This window comes from Saimiri boliviensis, chromosome 2 (assembly GCF_048565385.1).
Source record: "Saimiri boliviensis isolate mSaiBol1 chromosome 2, mSaiBol1.pri, whole genome shotgun sequence".
Classification (NCBI taxonomy): Eukaryota; Metazoa; Chordata; class Mammalia; order Primates; family Cebidae; genus Saimiri; species Saimiri boliviensis.
In genome coordinates this window covers 61,004,459-61,027,608 of record NC_133450.1, presented here as the reverse complement: position 1 = coordinate 61,027,608, position 23,150 = coordinate 61,004,459, and the positions used below count along the sequence as shown (strand labels likewise).

General features: G+C 38.1%; 1 long non-coding RNA gene across 1 annotated transcript; it reads left to right on the top strand.

Annotated features, from left to right (window-relative positions):
• Positions 1-1,809: 1,809 nt before the first annotated feature.
• LOC141583576 (uncharacterized) lies at positions 1,810-21,544 on the top strand. Its single transcript, XR_012516232.1, has 5 exons — positions 1,810-1,892; positions 2,061-2,228; positions 3,021-3,146; positions 13,130-13,251; positions 15,531-21,544. It is a non-coding gene; the product is annotated as an uncharacterized LOC141583576 (long non-coding RNA).
• The last annotated feature ends 1,606 nt before the right edge of the window (positions 21,545-23,150 follow it).

The window sequence follows — 23,150 nt, the reverse complement described above, 5'->3', positions numbered from 1 at the left end:
AAAGGATTCACTGTTTCATAAATTGTGTTGGGAAAACTGGCTAGCTATGTGCAGAAAGCCGAAACTGGACCCCTTCCTGACACCTTACACTAAAATTAACTCCAGATGGATTAAACACTTAAACATAAGACCTAACACCATAAAAACCCTAGAAGAAAACTTAGGAAAAACCATTCAGGAGATAGGCATAGGCAAGAACTTCATGACTAAAACACCAAGAGCATTCGCAACAAAAGCAAAAATAGACAGGAGGGATGTAATTAAACTCCAGAGCTTCTGCACAGCAAAAGGAACAATTATTATAGTGAACTGGCAACCAACAGAATGGGAAAAACTTTCTGCAATCTGTCCTTCTGACAAAGGGCTAATATCCAGAATCTACAAAGAACTAAAACAAATTTACAAGGAAAAAAACAAACAAGCTCACTCAAAAATGGGCAAAAAATATGAACAGACACTTTTCAAAAGAAGACATTTATGAGGCCAACAAACATGAAAAAATACTCATCATCACTGGTGATTAGAGAAATGCAAATCAAAACCACATTGAGATACCATCTCACACCAGTTAGAATGGCAATCATTAAAAAATCAGGAGACAAAAGATGCTGGCGAGGAAGTGGAGAAATAGGAACACTTTTACACTGTTGGTGGGAGTGTAAATTAGTTCAACCATTGTGGAAGACAGTGTGGCGATTTCTCAAGGACCTAGAAATAGAAATTCCATTTGACCCAGCCCTCCCATTATAAATCTTGCTATTATAAGGACACATGCACACGAATGTTCACTGCAGCACTGTTTACAATAGCAAAGACTTGGAACCAACCCAAATACCCATTGATGATAGACTGGACAGGGAAAATGTGGTACATATACACCACAGAATACTATGCAGCCATAAAAAGTGATGAGTTCGTGTCCTTTGTATGGACATGGATGAACCTGGAAACCATCATTCTCAGCAAACTGACACAAGAACAGAAAAATACTGCATGTTCTCACTCATAGGCGAGTGTTGAACAATGAGAACACATGGTCACACAGAGGGGAACATCACACACTGGGGTCTATGTGGGGGGAACTAGGGGAGGAACAGCCCTAGGGGAGTTGGGGAGGGATAACATGGGGAGAAATGCCAGATATAGGTGCTAGGGAGGAAGGCAGCAAACCACATTGCCATGTATGTACCTATGCAACAATCTTGCATATTCTTCACATGTACCCCAAACCTAAGATGCAATAAAATATATATATTTTTTTTTTAAAAAAAGAAACTTGTGTATGCTTCACGAAATTCTCATGCTGTGTTTTTCAGCTCCATCAAGTCATTTATGTTCTTCTCTATGCTGGTTATTGTGATTAGCAATTTGTCTAACCTTTGTTCAAGGTTCTTAGTTTCCTTGTATTGGGTTATAACATGCTCCTTTAGCTTGGAGAACTTTGTTATTACCCACCTTCTGAAGCCTGCTTCTGTCAGTTCATCAAACTCATTCTCCATTCAGTTTTGTTCCCTTGCTGGTGAGGAGTTGTAATCCCTAGGAGGAGAAAAGGCATTCTGGTTTTTGGTGATTTCAGCTTTTTTTTGCTGGTTTCTTCTTATCTTCATGGATTTATCTACCTTTGGTCTTTGAAGTTGGTGACTTTTGGTTGGGGTCTCTGAGTGGCCATCCTTTCTATTGCTATTGAAGCTATTTCTTTCTGTTTTTTAGTTTTCCTTCTAATAGGCCCCTCTGCTGCCAGTCTGCTGGAGGTCCACTCCAGACCCTGCTTGCCTGGAAATCACCCATAGTGGTGGCTGCAGAACAGCAAAGATTGCTGCCTATTCCTTCCTCTGGTAGCTTCATCCCAGAAGGGTACCTGCCAGATGTCAGCCAGAGCTCTCCTGTATGAGGTAACTCTTTGTCAGGATAAGTGGGGGTCAGGGAGCCAATTGAGCAAGCAGTCTGTCCCTTATCAGAGTTCAAGTGCTGTACTGGGAGCTCCATTGCTCCCTTCAGAGCTGCTGGGCAGGGACGTTTAAGTCTGCTGAAGTGGAACCCACAACTGCCCCTTTTTCCAGGTGCTGCTTTATTTATAAGTCCCTGATGTGGGCTGCTGCCCTTTTTAAAGATGCCCTGCCCAGCAAGAAGGAAGTCTTCTTACAGCATGCCTGCAGAGACCTTGCTGAGAGCTGCCATGGGCGCCACCCAGTTGCTCTGTAAACTGCCCAGTGACTTCATTTACACAGGTGAGTTTAGAACTGCCTACCCAAGCATCAATAATGGCAGTTGCCGCCCACCGCCCCCACCACCACCACCACCCTGCCACCACCGCGCACAGAATGTCCCAGGTTGAGCTCAGATGCTGTGCTGGCTGTGAGAATTTCAAGCCAGTGGATCTTAGCTTGCTGGTTTTTGTGGGGGTGGGACCCGCCCACCCCACTGTCTAACCAGTCCCAATAAGATCAGCCTGGTACCTTGGTTGGAAATGTAGAGATCAATCACCTTCTGGATCACTCTCACTGGGAACTGCAGACCGGAGCTTTTTCTATTTGGCCATCTTGGTGGAAGTGTCAAAACAACACAATTTCTAATAGAAAAAATATTTTGGGACAATATCTAAATTAATAAAGATTTTGCCACAATTAAATGAGAGCATAATAAAGAATATCAGGTTTTTAAATTATAGGAAAGATAGTTGTTTATATGCAATGCCATTAATAGTTGGATTAAATATTCCTTATATTCATCCCAATCAAGGTAACTTGAAGCTACATTTTTGCTGCTTAAGTGTTTCATAGTAGGTTACAGCCTTTCACCACCAAATTCTTAATGAATATTTTTGTAGTAATGTCAGGAAGAAAATGAATGTAGGAAACAGAACTTCTCTCCTGAACATAGTGGGAAAAGTAGCTGGTACACACATTTAAAAAAAAAAAAAAAAAAAAAAAAAAAAAAAAAAAAAAAAAAAAACAACTTCAAATATAAGAAATTAGCAATTGATTGACTCCCTCTTTCTCTTGTCTCCTAAATATTGCAAGGTATGCTGCCATGTAGATTGCAGTCGAGACCAGCATCCTTTGTCTTGGTTTTATGGTATTGTGAAAGAATATGTGACCAGAGGGAAGAGGCTTGTCTTGTCATGACCGCTCACTGAGGGGACTCTGGTAAGCCAAAACCTTTTGGAGCCTGGCTTTACATCTCAAAAAAACTTACTTACTGAGCTCTGAAGTTATGTTGTTTTGTTTTATTTAATAAACAATTTACAAATAAGTAAGTTAACTTTGGTTCAGAGTAAGTTAACTTTGGTTCATATAATACAAAACAGTATCCCAATGGCAGACTTTTGGTTCCAGGAACAGATTTATTAGCTTCATCCACATTTATTGTTTGTTTTCTTTGAGTCATTACTACATTATTTCATTTCTTATAAGAAAGCACTTATTAAGCACTTACTAAACACCTGTTTGTACAGAAAATAAAATTAATTTGAGACATTGTTACTAAATTTGAGGAGGTAGATGCTTTAATGGCGAGTTAGAATTTAAATATCTGAAGCATTTAGAAAACATGGGGCAATAAATGATTAAGCTTGGATTGAATGTAGCCACTGTAAACTGAAGAACCTTGACACTAAGTATGAAAAGAGTTTAGAGACTGGAGAGAAATGTGGACTCCAGTTTTCTAGTAAACTGGATTTCCTATAAGAAACAGGATTTTATTAATCCAGTCAATCAGCTAGTCATCTGGTTATAGGAAATATTAAAAGAATCAGTATAGGGATGGTTGTATGTTTCATTTTGAACACAGAAGTACTTTGGGGACATTACAAAAAAGCTATCTAGTAGATGGGTTGATATATAGATCTGTAGATTAGAAGGGAGGTATATATTCGTTGGTGAAATGCTAAACTCTCAGTGTGTTATTGATGCCTACTATTTCACATGTGAAACTGGAAACAATAGGTTCTGCTGAAATTAAAAGAGAAGTGGTAGAACAAAAGCACAAGGAGAGAGAGTCAGAGGCTCAGCTTAGCTGTTGCAAGTCCAATCAGTCAGGCTAGGGGCACAATTATGAAGAAGTTTATGTAACTGTCTAAAGTTGGAACCTACAGATTTTTAATGAAATCAATCCACCTTCTTGTATAACTTGTTTTGTAGAGTCATCTAGGTGTAAGAGTAGAAAAAGTATAATGGTAAATTGAACCAGGGTTATAGTATGACCAAATGAAAGAACAAGGAATAAGGTATTTGAGAGTGCAGTATATAAAATACTAAGTTTATGGTTGATGAAGTCTTGACTTTATTTCACATCAATAAGTGAAGCCTGTAGGAAAGAAATTAATTGGGAGAAAAAGAAGTAGTGAAAAGGCAGGAAGTGTCAATGAAGTAAAAATATAGGTTCAGCGAGAGTAAGAACGTGAAAGAAATGGAAGCGTTCAAGGATACTGATTGAGAGAAGAATGTATCCATGTGTTCACTAAAAATGTACGTGAATCGGGTAACAAGAACACAGGCAGCCCAATTCTGCCATCTAAAACCTCTGGCCACATAGACACACTGTGTGTCTGTGTAGCTATAAATGAGACATACAGCATGTGTATCTCATTTCTGATAGTTAGTTGATACTTATTTCCTTTAACCCAAGACTACAAGTCTCTAATCCAGAGCACTTCTGATTAAAGACTATTGACAGGGTTTCTGTGTCCAAATTTGTTTGGACACAGAACTTACGTCTCTCATTGTTTTATGTCTCTAAACTTCATTCTTTTCTACCTGGACATTTTGGCTGTTTCATACCTTCAGGCATTAGTGACTGAGAAGTCCCAGTAATCCCTGTCTCCCCCAGGAACTGGCACTGCTGTTGCAGATATGCCTCAGTGGTGGTTTTGCATTCAAAATGTTAGCCCAAGTTTATTTCAAAGCAGCCTTAGAAGCGTGTTGTGGAAACAGTAAACCTCTGCAATGTGTTCCTTTTGTTTCTCTTTCATTCCATTTTAGTTAACAAGTTAAATTCCCTGCAGGTTTTTCACAATCTAGTCTGTCGTTGCTTCAATCCAGACTACACCACCACCGTATCAATCTTTTGAAAGGAATGTTTCTTCAGATGTGTCCTTGGCTCTAAATTTTTCTAAGGCTCAAGATGACTAATGAGGGGAAAAATCCTTCTTATTTTTAGGCAAGCTTCCCACAATACCTACAATGGCCCTGTGCCTGATCTCTAGTCCGGCCATGCAGCCACACGTATTGCCACATGTCTCTCCTCCATGACTTTGTTTATCCTATTCTTTCTGCCTGGAGCATAATGCACATCTCCAAGTGCCAAGGTCTACTCATCCTTCAATGTCATCTTCCAGTGCTACCACTTCCAGGAAGCTTTTCTGGGTCACCCCAGATGACAATAGCCTTTCTCAGACCTGTATCATTTTACTCAAACCTCCATTATAGCACCTACCAGTTTTTAGATTCATATGTACAAATAACATTTCCTTTGCTGATTGTAAAATCATGAGGGTAAAATTTGGGTTTGATTTATCTACATGCATTCCAAAGTGTCTTACACATATTTGGTGTTTTGGAAGTTTGTTGAATGAAGTAAGTGACTAATAGAAAATGTTCATCCCCAGCAGATCTCGGGTCTGCCCTTGGTCTTCATTCTTTTCTCTTTTGTTTTCTAGTTTGTCATTCATAAGCATTCATTTCTGGGTTTGCTTTTCTCTGACTCCTGAAACCCTTTTCAGTTGTTACCTGGAGAAAACATTAGAGACTTTGATAAACATGTCAGAAAAAGGGTTTCAAAACTAAAATTGATACAAACTTATGTGAGTGTGCACATGTATGTGTGGTATATGTGTATGTATGTGTTCATGATAAGAGGTTCCAGAGCTGTTGACAAGGACTGAGATTTCCCAAGTTTAGAGCCATTACTCTAATGATACTTCAAGTTCCTAGTGCAGGACGAATATGCCTTTTCAGGGAAAGCAAATTCTAGTGAATTATGTGCCCCCAAATAGCTGAAAAAGTGACAGGACTTGGATGCACCCCAGAAACAAGCATTTTCCCTGACAGGAAAGCAAATATAAAAATCACAAAATATGAAACTTCTCTGTAAGACATGTTATAATAGAAATAAATACTGATAATACTAATCTGCTACCAATAAATAATACTTTTACTTTCCCACAGAAATTATCTTAATGTATTCTCCAGATTATCCAGAGTTCTCCAAAGAAAAAGATCCAGTAGGATATATACATATATGTGTGTCTCTCTCTCTCTCTATGTATATATATAATCAGATGTATGTATACATACTTTATATATGTATGTGTATATATGCATTATATATGTGTATGTGCATACACACACACACACACACACACATATATATATATATATATATATATATATATACATATATATATATATCTTAGCTTCAAATTGACTTCATATACATATGAATTGATATGTGACAAGGAGTTGGCTCATGTGATTATGGAGGGGGAGAAGTTCCAAGATCTGTAGCTGGCACGCTGGAGACCAGGAAAGCTAATATTGTAGTTCTTGTCTAAGTTCAAAGACCTGAGAACCAGAAGAGACCATGGTATATGTTCAGTCTTGAGCAGGCAGTCTCAAGACTCAAAAGAGCCAGTATTTTCATTTGAGGTCAAAGACAGCAAAGGACTGACGTCTCAGCTCAAAGTGGTCAGAGGCAGGAGGAATTCTTCGTTGCTTAAGGCTTTTGTTCTGTCAGTTCTTCGGTTAATTGGGTGAGAGCCACCCACATTAAGAAAGACGATCTACTTTACTCAATCTATTGATTCACATCCAGAAATGTGTTCTCAGACACACCCAGGATAATGTTTGATCAAATGTCTGGGCACCCAATGGCCCAGTCAAGTTGACATGTAAGATAACCATCACAAATAAGGACACATGAGTCCCTAGTTTAATATCAATAGTGTTACTTGAGGATCACATGGAAAATTACATTTTTGCTAACTAATTTTTTAATTCACTTGAAAACTTACTATATTTTTAAATATTATGAAAAAGATCCTGTTAAGCAAAATCCTAAGGTTGGTGCACCACCACTAGTGCTGGAAAAGATGTGAACTTTGAAACTCAACAAATCTGGTTTCACAATCCTGACTCTGTCCAGACATAATGGCTTGTAATCTCGAGCATTTTACTTCTGATCTGTAAGCCACAAATTTATTTGTAAAAGTGGGATATTAATAAGCCCTCCATTGCATTGATGTTAGAATTAAACAAGAGAGCACATCTACTCAACATATATAGGAAATGAATGTAACTTCCTTCCCTCTCAACAGTTCCCACTTTCGTCCTCTCCTAAAATTAAATGGCATACATCTCAAAGTTTGGAACAAATTCAAAGGCCATGTACATCAAAACTACTTAGCTTAGATTGTGAGTAGAAGCTAGAGACATAATGCTCTTGCACCAAATCAAGTAAATCACTCATAATTTTTAAATAACATGATTTTCTCATAAATGTCTTAGCTTCAAATTGACTTTGTATAATTGTATAATGTAAGAGAACGATGGCTAAATCAAATATTATTATTTCAAAGTCTTTCTTGTAAGTCACTTTCTTTAGCTAGTGCTGATAGATCCCATGGGTCTTAATGGCTAACGTATGTCCACTGATTATTTTTGTCTGGTAGATAAGAGTGTCTTATTACTAAGTTATTTTACCAGTTTTTCATCTAAGGTGGACGCATGTCATGCTCACTGTATCACAGTCACTAAATAACAAGTAGCATTTAGTGAGATTGTAGGCCCATACTCAATATGTATTCTGAAGCAAATTTAACAAAGAAATCTTCATTTTTCAAAGATAATTGGAGAAGGGATCAAATGGACATTCATGTGTATCTACAATGTGGCAAGCACCATTTAAGGCATTCAAATGTTATTTCAAGTTCATGTATTTCCCATAGCATCACATTTCCTTAGGGAATGCTTTAGAGTCTCCAATTCAACTGGGAAGATTATGATTATTTCCTTTTCTGGTAGCAGGAAAATGTGGGACACAAGTTTCAAAGCATAAGATGTGGAACTCAGTGAAAGGAATCAGAGATCTTAGGGACAGAAACATGCAATTTTCCCATGGGTTCCATCTGAGACATAGTAAAGACATAGAAAAGTTTCTTAAGTAGGTTCTATGGAATGCTAAGTTCCAGAAGATACTCCATGAAAAAAAGAATTAGGTACCAAATTTGTAAACATGTCATCATCCCATATCCACCTCATGGTTGAGATTAGCATATTGAATCTGAATTAGCATATTGAAGGCTTTGAGTAGCACTAGATGGGGAAAAAATCTGCTAGGCTTAAAAAAACTTTATAGTCCCTAAACTCTTTGCTCTTGGAAAACTTTCTTCATGTAACTTATATTTTCTGCAGACAAAATAGACCATCTTACACAGTAAAATTCCTCACACAAAGAAAGCTTGGGGCATTCTATGTTTTAAATTCACACAAGTCAATTATTTGCATTGATTGCCTCTTGAAGTGTCTAATTAATTGAAACTATTAAAACATTCCAAATATTTTAAGGTATGTTTTTGCTAGGTGACCATTACAAAAATAAGCAATTAGCTGAAAACTGCAGACTTTTCAAACATACAAATTCTTCAGTTATTAACCTACTTCAAAGAAAAGCTTGAAAAGGTCTTTTTTTTTTTTTTTTTCAAAGTATCAGAGTAAGAGCTATATTCCAATGTCTAATGCACTGGTAGAAATTCTGGTTTTGCCCAGTACCAGCCACTCCAAAAACACACCAAATGGTAAAAAAGCAGCAACACAATCAAGAATCTGCATCAACTAACCAACAAAACAGCCAGGTAGCATCAAAATGACAGCATCAAATTCACACATAACAATACTATCCCTAAATGTCAATGGACTAAATGCCCCAATCAAAAGACACAGACTGGCAAATTGGATAAAAAGCCAAAACCCATCAGTGTGCTGTATCCAGGAAACCCATCTTACATGCAAGGATACACAAAGGCTCAAAATAAAGGGATGGAGGAAGATCTACCAAGCAAATGGAGAGCAAAAAAAGGCAGGAGTTGCAATTCTCATCTCTGATAAAATAGACTTTAAAGCAACAAAGATCAAAAGAGACAAAGAAGGACATTACATAATGGTAAAAGGATCACTGCAACAAGAAGAGCTAACGATCCTAAATATATATGCACCCAATACAGGAGCACCCAGATACATAAGGCAAGTTCTTAATGACTTACAAAGAGACCTAGACTCCCACACAATAATAGTGGGAGACTTTAACACCCCATTGTCAATATTAGACAGATCAACCAGACAGAAAATCAACAAGGATATCCAGGACCTGAACACAGACCTGGAACGAGCAAACCTAATAGACATTTACAGAACTCTCCACCCCAAATCCACAGAATATACATTCTTCTCAGCACCACATCACACCTACTCTAAAATTGACCACATAATTGGCAATAAATCACTCCTCAGCAAATGCAAAAGAACAGAAATCATAACAAACAGTCTCTCAGACCACAGTGCAATCGAGTTAGAACTCAGAATGCAGAAACTAACTCAGAACCGCACAGCTTCATGGAAACTGAACAACTTGCTCTTGAATGTTGACTGGATAAACAATGAAATGAAGGCAGAAATAAAGATGTTCTTCGAAACCAATGAGAACGAAGACACAACATACCAGAATCTCTGGGACACATTTAAAGCAGTCTCTAGAGGAAAATATATAGCAATGAGTGCCCACATGAGAAGAAAGGAGAGATCTAAAATTGACACCCTATCATCAAAATTGAAAGAGCTAGAGGAGCAAGATCAAAAAAACTCAAAACCTAGCAGAAGACAGGAAATAACTAAGATCAGAGCAGAACTGAAGGAAATAGAGACACAAAAAACACTTCAAAAAATCAATAAATCCAGGAGCTGGTTTTTTGAAAAGATCAACAAAATAGACAGACCACTAGCCAGATTAATAAAAAAGAAAAGAGAGAATAACCAAATTGATGCAATAAAAAACGATAAAGGGGATATCACCACAGATTCCACAGAAATCCAAACCATCATCAGAGATTATTACAAACAACTCTATGCACATAAACTAGTAAACCTGGAAGAAATGGATAAATTCCTGGACACCTGCAACCTCCCAAGCCTAAACCTGGAAGAAGCCGAAACCCTGAATAGACCAATAACATGGTCTGAAGTCGAGGCAGCAATAAAGAGCCTACCACCCAAAAAAAGCCCAGGTCCAGATGGGTTCACAGCTGAATTCTACCAGACATACAAGGAGGAGCTGATACCATTCCTTCTGAAACTATTCCAGACAATCCAAAAAGAGGGAATCCTTCCCAAATCATTTTACGAGACAAACATCATCCTGATACCAAAACCCGGCAGAGACTCAACAAGAAAAGAAAATTTCAGGCCAATATCCATGATGAACATAGATGCAAAAATCTTCAATAAAATACTGGCAAACCGATTGCAACATCATATCAAAAAGCTCATCCACCATGATCAAGTAGGATTCATCCCGGGGATGCAAGGCTGGTTCAACATACGCAAGTCCATAAACGTAATTCACCACATAAACAGAACCAAAGACAAAAACCACATGATTATCTCGATTGATGCAGAGAAGGCTTTTGACAAAATTCAACAACCCTTTATGCTAAAAACCCTCAATAAACTAGGTATTGACGGAACGTATCTCAAAACAATAAAAGCTATTTACGACAAACCAACAGCCAATATCATACTGAATGGGCAAAAACTGGAAGCATTCCCTTTGAAATCTGGCACTAGACAAGGATGCCCTCTCTCACCACTCCTATTCAATATAGTACTGGAAGTTCTAGCCAGAGCAATCAGGCAAGAAAAAGAAATAAAGGGTATCCAAATTGGAAAGGAGGAAATCAAATTGTCTCTATTTGCAGATGACATGATTGTATATCTGGAAGACCCCATCATCTCAGCCCAAAATCTCCTGAAACTGATAAACAACTTCAGCAAAGTCTCAGGATACAAAATCAACGTGCAAAAATCACAAGCATTCCTATACACCAGTAATAGACTTCAAGAGAGCCAAATCAAGAACGAACTGCCATTCACAATTGCTACAAAGAGAATAAAGTACCTAGGAATACAACTAACAAGGAACGTAAAGGACCTCTTCAAGGAGAACTACAAGCCATTGCTCAACGAAATAAGAGAGGATACAAACAGATGGAGAAACATTCCATGTTCATGGTTAGGAAGAATCAACATCGTGAAAATGGCCATACTGCCCAAAGTAATTTACAGATTCAATGCTATTCCCATCAAGCTACCAATGACCTTCTTCACAGAACTGGAAAAAAACACCTTAAACTTCATATGGAACCAAAAGAGAGCCCGCATAGCCAAGTCAATTCTAAGCAAAAAGAACAAAGCGGGAGGCATCACACTACCGGACTTCAAACTATACTACAAGGCTACAGTAATCAAAACAGCATGGTACTGGTACCAAAACAGAGATATAGACCAATAGAACAGAACAGAGGCCTCACAGGAAATACAACATACCCACAACCATCTGATCTTCGACAAACCTGACAAAAACAAGCAATGGGGAAAGGACTCCCTGTTTAATAAATGGTGTTGGGAAAACTGGCTAGCCATGTGCAGAAAGCAGAAACAGGACACCTTCCTGACACCTTACACCAAAATTAACTCCAGATGGATTAAAGACTTAAACATCAGACCTAATACCATAAAAACCTTAGAAGAAAATCTAGGCAAAACCATTCAGGACATAGGTGTAGGCAAGGACTTCATGACCAAAACGCCAAAAGCAATGGCAACAAAAGCCAAAATAGACAAATGGGACCTAATCAAACTCCACAGCTTCTGCACGGCAAAAGAAACAGTCAGTAGAGTGAATCGGCAACCAACAGAATGGGAAAAAATTTTCGCAGTCTACCCATCTGACAAGGGGCTGATATCCGGAATTTACAAATAACTAAAGCAGATCTACAAGAAAAAAACAAACAAGCCCATTCAAAAATGGGCAAAGGATATGAACAGATACTTTACAAAAGAAGACATACAGGAGGCCAACAAACATATGAAAAAATGCTCATCATCACTGGTCATCAGAGAAATGCAAATCAAAACCACATTGAGATACCATCTCACACCAGTTAGAATGGCGATCATTAAAAAATCGGGAAACAACAGATGCTGGAGAGGATGTGGACAAATAGGAACACTTTTACACTGTTGGTGGGAATGTAAATTAATTCAACCATTGTGGAAGGCAGTGTGGCGATTCCTCAAGGACCTAAAAATAGAAATCCCATTTGACCCAGCAATCCCATTACTGGGTATATATCCAAAGGATTATAAATCATTCTACTACAAGGACACGTGCACACGAATGTTCATTGCAGCACTGTTTACAATAGCAAAGACCTGGAACCAACCCAAATGCCCAACGATGATAGACTGGATAGGGAAAATGTGGTACATATACACCATGGAATATTATGCAGCCATCAAAAACGATGAGTTCACGTCCTTTATAGGGACATGGATGAACCTGGAAACCATCATTCTCAGCAAACTGACACAAGAGCAGAAAATCAAACACCGTATATTCTCGCTCATAGGCGGGTGTTGAACAATGAGAACACATGGACACAGGGAGGGGAGCACTACACACTGGGGTCTGTTGGGGGTAATGGGGGAGGGGCGGGGGGTGGGGAGGTGGGAAGAGATAGCATGGGGAGAAATGACAGATACAGGTGAGGGGACGGAAGGCAGCAAAGCACACGGCCATGTGTGTACCTATGCAACAATCTTGCATGTTTATCACATGTACCCCAAAACCTAAAATGCAATAAAAAAAAAGAAAAAAAAAAAAAAAAAGAAATTCTGGTTTTGCAGGAGATATTGGTGTGGGCAGAGGCAAAACTATCTTAGCACAAATCATGATAATATATTTTGGCTTAAATGCTGGAGCAATACTAAATTACTTAACACAAACTTAATGAAAACAAAGCTAATGTCAGATTGTACAGTTTCCATTAAAGAAGCTGTTCTCTGCTGCCTTTAAACTCTAGTGCCTGGACTGTTCCCCTTCCCTCATCTTCTCACCTAATCTTCTGCATTGAGCCAACTCAGCGGAACAGAAGAGAGTGTTCAGGACTGGATGCATTTTTTACTTTAACTTTACTCCCAAAAGGTAATGACAAAAAGCATAATTTTCTTTCTACTGCTACAGATGTTGTGACTTAGAGAAACTACAGGGATAGTGATTGGCATAGTTTGACTTCCATCTGATATCTTCCCAAACAGAAGGAATTTATCATTTGCAGCAAAAATCAGCCAATTTAATATCTTAGAGGTTGTTCACCGTATAGTCATTGGAAACAGGTAGAATGCTTTTCATAGATAATGTTTTTGGAAAAGTCATCCTAAAGCTAGCCTCCTGGACAGCAAAAAGGTGGTCTGGTAACAGAATTGATCGTATATTCCTTTTTTAAGGGTGAAAAAAATCTTTTATTTTGAAAAACTAAAAGTGATTTATTCGTCCTACTCCAATGGCATACCAAGGTCAGACAGTGGTCCATACTGGGTGTAGACACTAATTACTGAATTTTAAAACAATAATAGAGCCAGCTAAAAGTGGGTCTGTTTTTTAATGATCACCAGGCATCATCAATGCTAAGCATTGTCAGTGATAAAATAACTGCAGTGAAAAAAAATTGTTTTTTGGTTTATATTCAAACAATTGTTATAGTTACAATTGAGTATACTAATGTATCTAATAGAACTTTAATACTAATATATCAAAGTTCAAATGAGCACACTTTATTATTTATAATTTAATAAAAACTGTATTCTACATGGTAGTTAATTCAGAGGACTCCTAATTAATACACTGTTCCTCCAAGACTCAGCTACACTTCTAATTCAAGACTAAGTTCGTCAGGGCTCTAATTACTCAAATTTACTTCAGACTTAGTTTATGTCTCCAACCCCTGTGCCGTTACTTATTTCTGCATTTAAACAGTAGATTGGAAATGATCAATGATATCATAGGGATTTTAAAGCTGAAAAAAATAGAACGTGCCTTTCTTCAGTTCTGTCATTTTGCATGCAAATTCTTCTCTGATCCTTGTGGATTTCACTCTTTTTGAAGTATTTTTCTTGTCACTCCCTCTTTTCTTTCAAAAAAGACATTAACATAAGTAATATTAATCCATCACTTACTTTTTTAGGACTTAATATTTAATTAGGATTTTTTGCTGTTGTAGATAAATATTTTCTGGCCATTATTGTTAATATTTGTTTCATTTCATAATACTTACAGAAATTATTTTGCCATACAGATCAGTGTTTGTTTAAAAATGATTTGCTGTGGTTTTCAGACATGCTAGGTATGCCACTTTTCCATTTTGGATGTTGGAGGTTGCACTCATCAGTTAAGTCTTTTTTTTTTTTTTTTTTTTCAGTGAGGTGGAGTCTCACTCTGTTGCCCAGGCTGGAGTGCAGTGGTGCCATCTTGGCTCACTGCAACATCTGCCTCCCAGGTTCAAGCAATTCTCCTGCCTCATTCCCCTGAGTAGCTGACATTACAGGCTCCCACCATAATGCCTGGATAATTTTTGTAGTTTTAGTAGATATGGGGTTTTGTCATGTTGGCCAGGCTTGTTTTGAACTCCTGACCTCAGGTGATGCACCCACCTCCGCCTCCCAAAGTGTTGAGCCACCACACTGCAGCCAATAAGTCTTTTTAGAAAATGTAATCCTAGCACTCTGGGAGGCGGAGGTGGGCAGATTGCCTTAAGTTCAGGAGTTCATGACCAGCCTGGGCAACATGGTAAAATACCTGTCTCTACATCTCTACTAAAAATACAAACATTAGCCGGATATGGTGGTGCTCTCCTATAAGCCCAGTTCCTCAGGGGGCTGAGGCACAAGAATCTTTTGCAGACAGAGGCTGCAATGAGCCAAGATAAGGCCACTGCACTCCAGCCTGGGTAACAGCATGAAACTTCATCTCAAAAAAAAAAAAGGTTGTCGGGAAGATGGCCAAATAGGAACAGCTCCAGTGTGCAGCTTCCAGCAAGATCAATGCAGAAGGCAGGTGATCTACACATTTCCAGCTGAGATACCTGCCTCATATCATTGGGACTGGTTGGACAGTGGGTGCAGCCCAGGAAGGGAAAGCTGACGCAGGGGAGGGTGTTGCCTCACCCAGGAAGTGCAAGGGGCCTGGAACTCCCACTCCTAGCTAAGGGAAGCCATTAGGGACTGTCCCCTGCACTCTGGCCCAGATACTGTGCTTTTCCCATGCTCTTTACAACCTGCAGACCAGGAGATTCCCTCTGGTACTTACAACACCAGGGCCCCGGGTTTCCAACATAAAACTGGATGGCCATTTGGGAAGAAACTGAGCTAGATGCAGCAGTTTTTTTGTTGTTGTTGTTATTGTTGTTGTTTTTTCTCATACCCCAGTGGTGCCTGGAACACCAGTGAGATTGGACCCTTCACTCTCCTGGAAAGGTGGCTGAAGCCAGGGAGCCAAGTGATCTGGCTTGGTGGGTCCCATCCAATGAAGACCAGCAACCTAAGATCCACAGGCTTGAAATTCTCACAGCCAGCACAGCAGTCTGAGCTCAATCTGGGAGGTTTGAGCTCGGTGTGGGAAGGGGCGCCTGCTCTTCCTGAGGCTCCAGTAAGTAAACAAAATCACTGGGAAGTTCAAAATGGGTGGAGCCCACAGCAGCTCAGCAAGGCCTCTGCAGGCAGACTGTGTTACTAGACTCCCTCCTTGCTGGGCAAGGAATCTCTGAAAAAAGGTGGCAGCCTGACAGAGACCTAAATAAAGCCTCCACCCTCCTGGGACAGAGCACCTGGAAAAAGGGGCTATTATAAGTACAGCTTCAGCAGATTTAAACATCCCTGCCTGGCAGCTCTGAAAACAGCAGTGGATCTCCCAGCACTATGTTCCAGCTCTGATAAGGGACAGACTGCATCCTCAAGTGGCTCCCTGACTCTTCTGTATCCTGACTGGAAGACATCTCCCAGTAGGGGGCTGACAGACACCTCATACAGGAGAACTCTGGCTGGCATCTTGTGGGTACCCTTCTGGGGTGAAGCTACCCAGGGAAAGAACGGGCAGCAATCTTTGCTGTTCTGAAGCCCACCCTGGTGATTTCCAGGCAAGCAGGGTCTGGAGTGGACCTCCAGCTAACTCAAGCAGAACTGCTGCAGATGGGCCTGACTGTTAGAAGGAAAACTAACAAACAGAAAGAAATAATCTCAACATCAAAAGAAAGGACGTCCACTCAGAGACCCATTCTGAAGGTCACCAACTTCAAAGACCAAAGGTAGATAAATCCACAAAGATGGGAAGAAACCAGCACAAAAAGGCTGAAACACCTCTTCTCCTCCAAAAGATCACAACTCCCCATCAGCAAGGGAACAAAACTGGATGGAGAATGAGTTTGAAGAACTCACAGAAGTAGGTTTCAGAAGGTGGGTAATAAACTTCTCCAAGCTAAAGGAGCATATTCTAACTCAGTGCAAGGAAGCTAAGAACCTTGAAAAAAGGTTAGATGAAATGCTAACTTAGAGAAGATAAATGATCTGATGGAGCTGAAAAACACAGCTCAAGAACTTTGTGAAGCACAAACAAGTTTCAATAGCTAAACTGATCAAGCAGAAGAAAGGATATCAGAGATTTAAGATCAACTCAATGAAATAAAGTGAGAAGACAAAATTAGAGAAAAAAAGAGTGAAAAGAAATAAAGCCTTCAAGAAATATGGGGTTATAAGAAAAGACCAAATCTACATTTGAGTGGTGTACCTGATAGCAAAGAGTAGAATAAAACTAAGTTGGAAAACACTCTTCAGGATATTATCCAGGAGAACTTCCTCAACCTAGCAAGGCAAGTCACTGTTCAAATTCACGAAATACAGAGAACACCAAGATACTCCTCAAGAAGAGCAACCCCAAGACACATAATCGTCAGATTCACCAGGGTTGAAATGAAGGAAAAAATGCAAAGGGCGGCCAGAAAGAAAGGTCAGGTTACCCACAAAGGGAAGCCCATTGACTCACAGTGAATCTCTTAGCAGAAACCCTACAAGCCAGAAGACAGTAAGGACAATATTCAGCATTCTTAAAGAAATAAATATTCAACACAGAATGTCATACCCAGCCAAATTAAGCTTAATAAGCAAAGGAGAAATAAAATCTTCTATGGACAAGCAACTACTGAGAGATTTTGTCACTACCAGGACTGCCTTACAAGAGCTCCTGAAGGAAGCATGAAACAAGGAAAGGAACGATCAGTACCAGCCACTGCAAAAACATACCAAATAGTAAAGGCCATCGATTCTATGAAGAAACTGCATCAACTAATGGTCAAAACAACCAGCTAGCATTATAATGGCAGGATCAAATTCAGACATAACAATATTAACCTTAAATGTAAATGGGCTAAATGGCCCAATTAAAAAACACAGATGGCAAATTGGATAGAGTCAAGACCCTTTGGTGTGCTGTATTCAGGAGACCCATCTCATGTGCAAAGACACACATAGGCTCAAAATAGAGGGATGGAAGAAGATTTACAAGCAAATGGAAAGCCAAAAAATAAAATATAAAGCAGGGGTTACAATCCTAGTCTCTGATAAAACAGACTTTAAACCAACAAAGATCAAAAGAGACAAAGAAGGGCATTTCATGATGATAAAGGGATCAATGCAACAAGGAAAGCTAACTATCCTAAATATATATGCACCTAATACAGGAGCACCCAGATTCATAAATCAAGTTCTTAAAGACCTACAAAGAGACTTAGATTCCCACACAATAATAGTGGGAGACTTTAACACCCCGCTGTCAATATTAGACAGATCAAAGTGACAGAAAATTAATAAGGATGCCCAGTACTTAAACTTAGATCTGGATCAAGTGGACCTAATAGACATCTACAGAACTCTCCACTCCTAATGCACAGAATATATATTCTTTTCAGGACCATTCCACACTTATTCTAAAATGAACCACATAATTTCAAGTAAAACACTCCTCAGCAAGTGCAAAAGAATAGAAATCATAACCAATAGTATCCCAGACTACAGTGCAATCAAATTAGAACTCAGGATTAAGAAACTCACTGAAAATCACATAACTACATGGAAACTGAATAACCTGCTCCTGAATGACTACTGGATAAATAATAAAATGAAGGCAGAAATAAATAAGTTCGTTGAAACCAATGAGAATTTAAAAAATGTACCAGAATCTCTGAGACATGTTTAAAGCAGTGTCTAGAGGGAAATTTATAGCACTAAATGCCCACAAGAAAAACAAAGATCTAAAACTGATACCCTAATGTCACAATTAAAAGAACTGGAGGAGCAAGATCAAACAAATTAAAAAGCTAGCAGATGACAAGAAATGACTAAGAACAGAGCAGAAGTGAAGGAGACAGAGACATGAAAAACCCTTCAAAATGTCAATGAATCCAGGAGCTGTTTTTTTTTTTTTTTTTTTTTAAAGATCAATAAAGTAGATGGACAGCTAGCCAGACTAATAAAGAAGAGAGAAGAATCAAATAGATGCAATAAAACATGATAAAGGGGATATCATCACTGATTCCACAGAAATACAAACTACCATCAGAGAATACTATAAAAACCTCTATGCAAATAAACCAGAAAATCTAGAAGAAATGGATAAATTCCTAGACAATTACACCCTCCTAAGACTAAACCAGGAAGAAGTCAAATCCCTGAATAGACCAATAACAAGGTCTGAAATTGAGGCAGCAATTAATACCCTATCAACCAAAAGAGGTCCAGGACCAGACAAGTTCATAGCTGAATTCTACCACAGGTACAAAGAGGAGGTCGTACCATTCCTTCTGAAAATATTCCAAACAATAGAAAAAGAGGGAATCCTCCCTAACTCATTTTATGAGGCAAACATTATCCTGATACCAAAACATGGCAGAGATACAACTAAAAAAGAATTTCAGGTCAACATCCCTGAACATTGATGTGAAAATCCTCAATAAAATACTGGCAAACTGAATCAAACAGCATATCAAAAAGCTTATCCATCATGATCAGGTCAGCCTCATCCCTGGGATGCAAGGCTGTTCAATATATGCAAATCAATGAACATAATCCATCACGTAAACATAACCAAAGACAAACACCACATGATTATTTCAATAGATGTAGAGAAAGCCTTCAACAGAATTCAACTGCCCTTATACTAAAAACTCTCAATAAACTAGGTATTGATGCAACATATCTCAAAATAATAATAGCTATTTATGACAAACCCACAGCCCACATCATACTGAATGGGCAAAAACCAGAAGCATTCCCTTTGAAAACTGGCACAAGACAAAGATGCCCTCTCTCACCACTCCTATTCAATATAACATTGAAAGTTCTGGCCAGGGCAATCAGGCAAGAAAAAGAAATAAAGTATAATCAGTTATACTGAAAAGTGGAAGTGAAATTGTCTCTATTTGTAGATGACATGATTGTATATTTAGAAGACTCCATTGTCTCAGCCCAAAATCTCCTTAAGATGACAAGGAATTCAACGAAGTCTCAGGATACAAAATCAATGTGGAAAAATCACAAACATTCCTGTACACCAAAACAGACAAACAGAGCCAAATCATGAGTGAACTCCAATTCACAGTTGCTACAAATAGAATAAAATACCTAAGAATACAACTAACAAGGGATGTGAAGGACCTCTTCAAGGACAACTACAAACCACTGGTCAAGGAAATAACAGAGGACACAAACAAATGGAAAAATATTCCATGCTCATAATTAGGAAGAATCAATATCATGAAAATGGCCATGCTGCCCAAAGTAATTTATAGATTCAATACTATCCCCATTGTGCTACCATTAACTTTGTTCACAGAATTGGAAAAAAACGCCTTACGTTTCATATGGAACCAAAACAAAAGAGCCTGCATAATGAATAGCCAAGACAATCCTAAGCAATAAAAAAGAACAACAACAACAACAACAACAACAACAACAACAACTGGAGCCATCATGCTACCTGACTTCAAACTATACTACAATACCATGGTATTGGTAACAAAACAGAGATATAGACCAATGGAACCTAACAGAGGCCTCAGAAATAATGCTACACATCTACAATCATCTGAACTTTGACAAACACGACACAATTGAAAAAGAAAATTTCAGACCAATATCTCTAATAAACATTGATGCAAAAATCCTCAATAAAATGCTGGTAATAAAATACTGGACACAAACGAATCGAAAAACATTCCATGCTCATGATTAGGAAGAAACAATATCATGAAAATGGCCATACTACCCAAAGTTTGATTAGGATGGATTAGCGACTGAGAAAGGATTCCCTTATTTAATAAATGTTGTTGGGAAAACTGGCTAGCCATATGGAGAAAGCTGAAACTGGATCTCTTCTTACACCTTACACAAAAATTCACTCAAGATGGGTTAAAAAATTCACTCACTTGAAATTCTAACTTAAATGTTAGACCCCAAACCACAAAAACCCTAGAATAAAATCTAGGCAATACCATTCAGAACATAGGCATGGGCAAGGACTTCATAACTAAAACACCAAAAGCAATGGCAACAAAAGCCAAAATAGACAAATGGGATCTCATTAAACTAAAGAGCTTCTGTACAGCAAAAGAAACTATCATTACAGTGAGCAGACAACTTATACAATGGGAGAAAATTTTTCCAATCTATCCATCTGACAAAGGACTAGTATCCAGAATCTACAGAGAACTTAAATCTTCAAGAAAAAAAAAAAACAATCCCATCAAAAAGTAGGTGAAGGACATGAACAGACACTTCTCAAAAGAAGACATTAATGCAGCCAACAAACATGGAAAAAGCTCATTATCACTGGTCATTCAAGAAATGCAAATCAAAACCACATTGAGATACCATGTCATGCCAGTTAGAATGGTGATCATTAAAAAATCAGGAGACAACAGATGCTGGAGAGGATGTGGAGAAATAGGAATGCTTTTCCACTGTTGGTGGGAGTGTAAATTAGTTCAACCATTGTGGAAGACAGTGTGGCAATTCCTCAAGGATCTAGAACTAGAAATGCCATTTGACCCATCAATCTCATTACTGGGTATATACCCAAAGGATTACAAATCATTTTATTATAAAGACACATGCACACGTATGTTTACTGAGACACTGTTCACAACAGCAAAGACTTGGAACCAACCCAAATGCCGTCAATGATAGACTGGATAAGAAAAATGTGGCACATATACACCATGGAATACTATGTAGCCATAAAAAGGATGAGTTCATGTTTTTTGCAGGCACATGGATAAAGCTGGAAACCATTATTCTCAGCAAACTGACACAAGAACAGAAATCCAAAGACTGCGTGTTCTCACTCATAAGTGGAAACTGAACAATGAGACCACATGGACACAGGGAGGGGAACATCACACAACGTGGTCTGTTGTGGGGTAGGGGACTAGTGGAGGGATAGCAGGGTGGTCAGGGGGCTAGGGGAGGAATAGTACTAGGAGAAATACTTAATGTAGATGACAGGGTGATGGACGCAGCAAACCACCATGGCATGTGTATGCTTACAACAAACTTGCATGTTCTGCACATGTATCCCAGAACTTAAAGTATAATAATAAAAACAGAGTGGGTAATACATACGCTTACACATATGACAAAATGTTTAAAAACTGAAATGTATTATTTAAATTTGTGGTTTTAAAATTCTTTATTCTGTACATAAAAGAGCAATGATGATAAATAAAAAAGTATTGCATGTTATATTTGATTAAAATGTAAACATTGACACTACTACAAATACAGTGATGTTCCAGCTCACCAACTCATATTCCTTTGAACAGGGTGCATTTTTTCATCAGTCTGAAACTCTTAAATAAATGAACAATTTTTTTTCTTTTGTGTAATTCAGTTTAACAGTCTTCTCCCTTACATGTGTGTATTCATGTTACTTCAGCATTCAAGCACAGCCTCCTGTGGGAAGGTGCTGCTTTTTCTAATTTTTTATTGTACAGTACTTTGCCTATTATAGTTTAAATCCTATACTAATACAGATGTGGTGACTGTATATCTTGCCACATAAAGCCTAGGGACCCAATTCCCCAACTACTACTCTTTCCACTTTTCATTGTCAAATTGCTGAACAAAATGCTTTTGTGTAAGAGGCAATACACTGTACTTTAATAACTCCTCCTTGATAATAATGATATGGCCATTTAATTATTTTTCCTGTTATAAAAATCCTCTCAAGGATCCAGGCTTCTATTTATTACCAGACAAGCAGTCACAATGCTAATATAAATCACCCTTTATTCATTTTATGCATAATTAAAATTTTATTTGAAAGTCTCAAATTGTAAAGACAAAAAACGTTGAAGCCAGAATGAATTTGAAGGTGGTAATAATTACGCTGCTATTTTCATCTGGATTGCATTAGAAAACTAACTACCCTTTTTAAGATTTCATTAAATCAAGCTGTAAATGAAAAGTGAACAAAACTGAAAAATAATCTGCTATAATAGTAGCAAGGAAGAGGGAAACCCAAGGAGAGTTTGCCAAATAATTTTTTTCTAAATAATTTAACACTTTATGTGCCAATAGCCAATGGGAAATAAATAGGATTTATACACTTAAACATTTCCCTCTATTTCTTGGTTTCTTTTTAAATGTGGCAATAGCAAGCAGATAATTACTTTCATTGTTGGTACTGCAAAATGTAGATTGAATTTAGGAATTTTAAAATTAAATGGATTTTGCAAGAATAGATCAATAAATTTAATTTCATAATGAAAACATTTACTAACTATAGTCTTTATTGACATTTAGCTTTCACATGAGGAGTTGGTGCTGTATACTTTAGGAGAATTTGACTACTTTGGTTTCTGCGTATGGCTGATAAAAAGATAAGCTTCATATACTCATTCAGAAAGAATATTAAACTTACTGAATCTGATTATCAATCCCTAGGAGGAGGTCAGTATTAGGAAGTTGCATTACCACTTTAAAGTCAGTAAAGAGTCATTA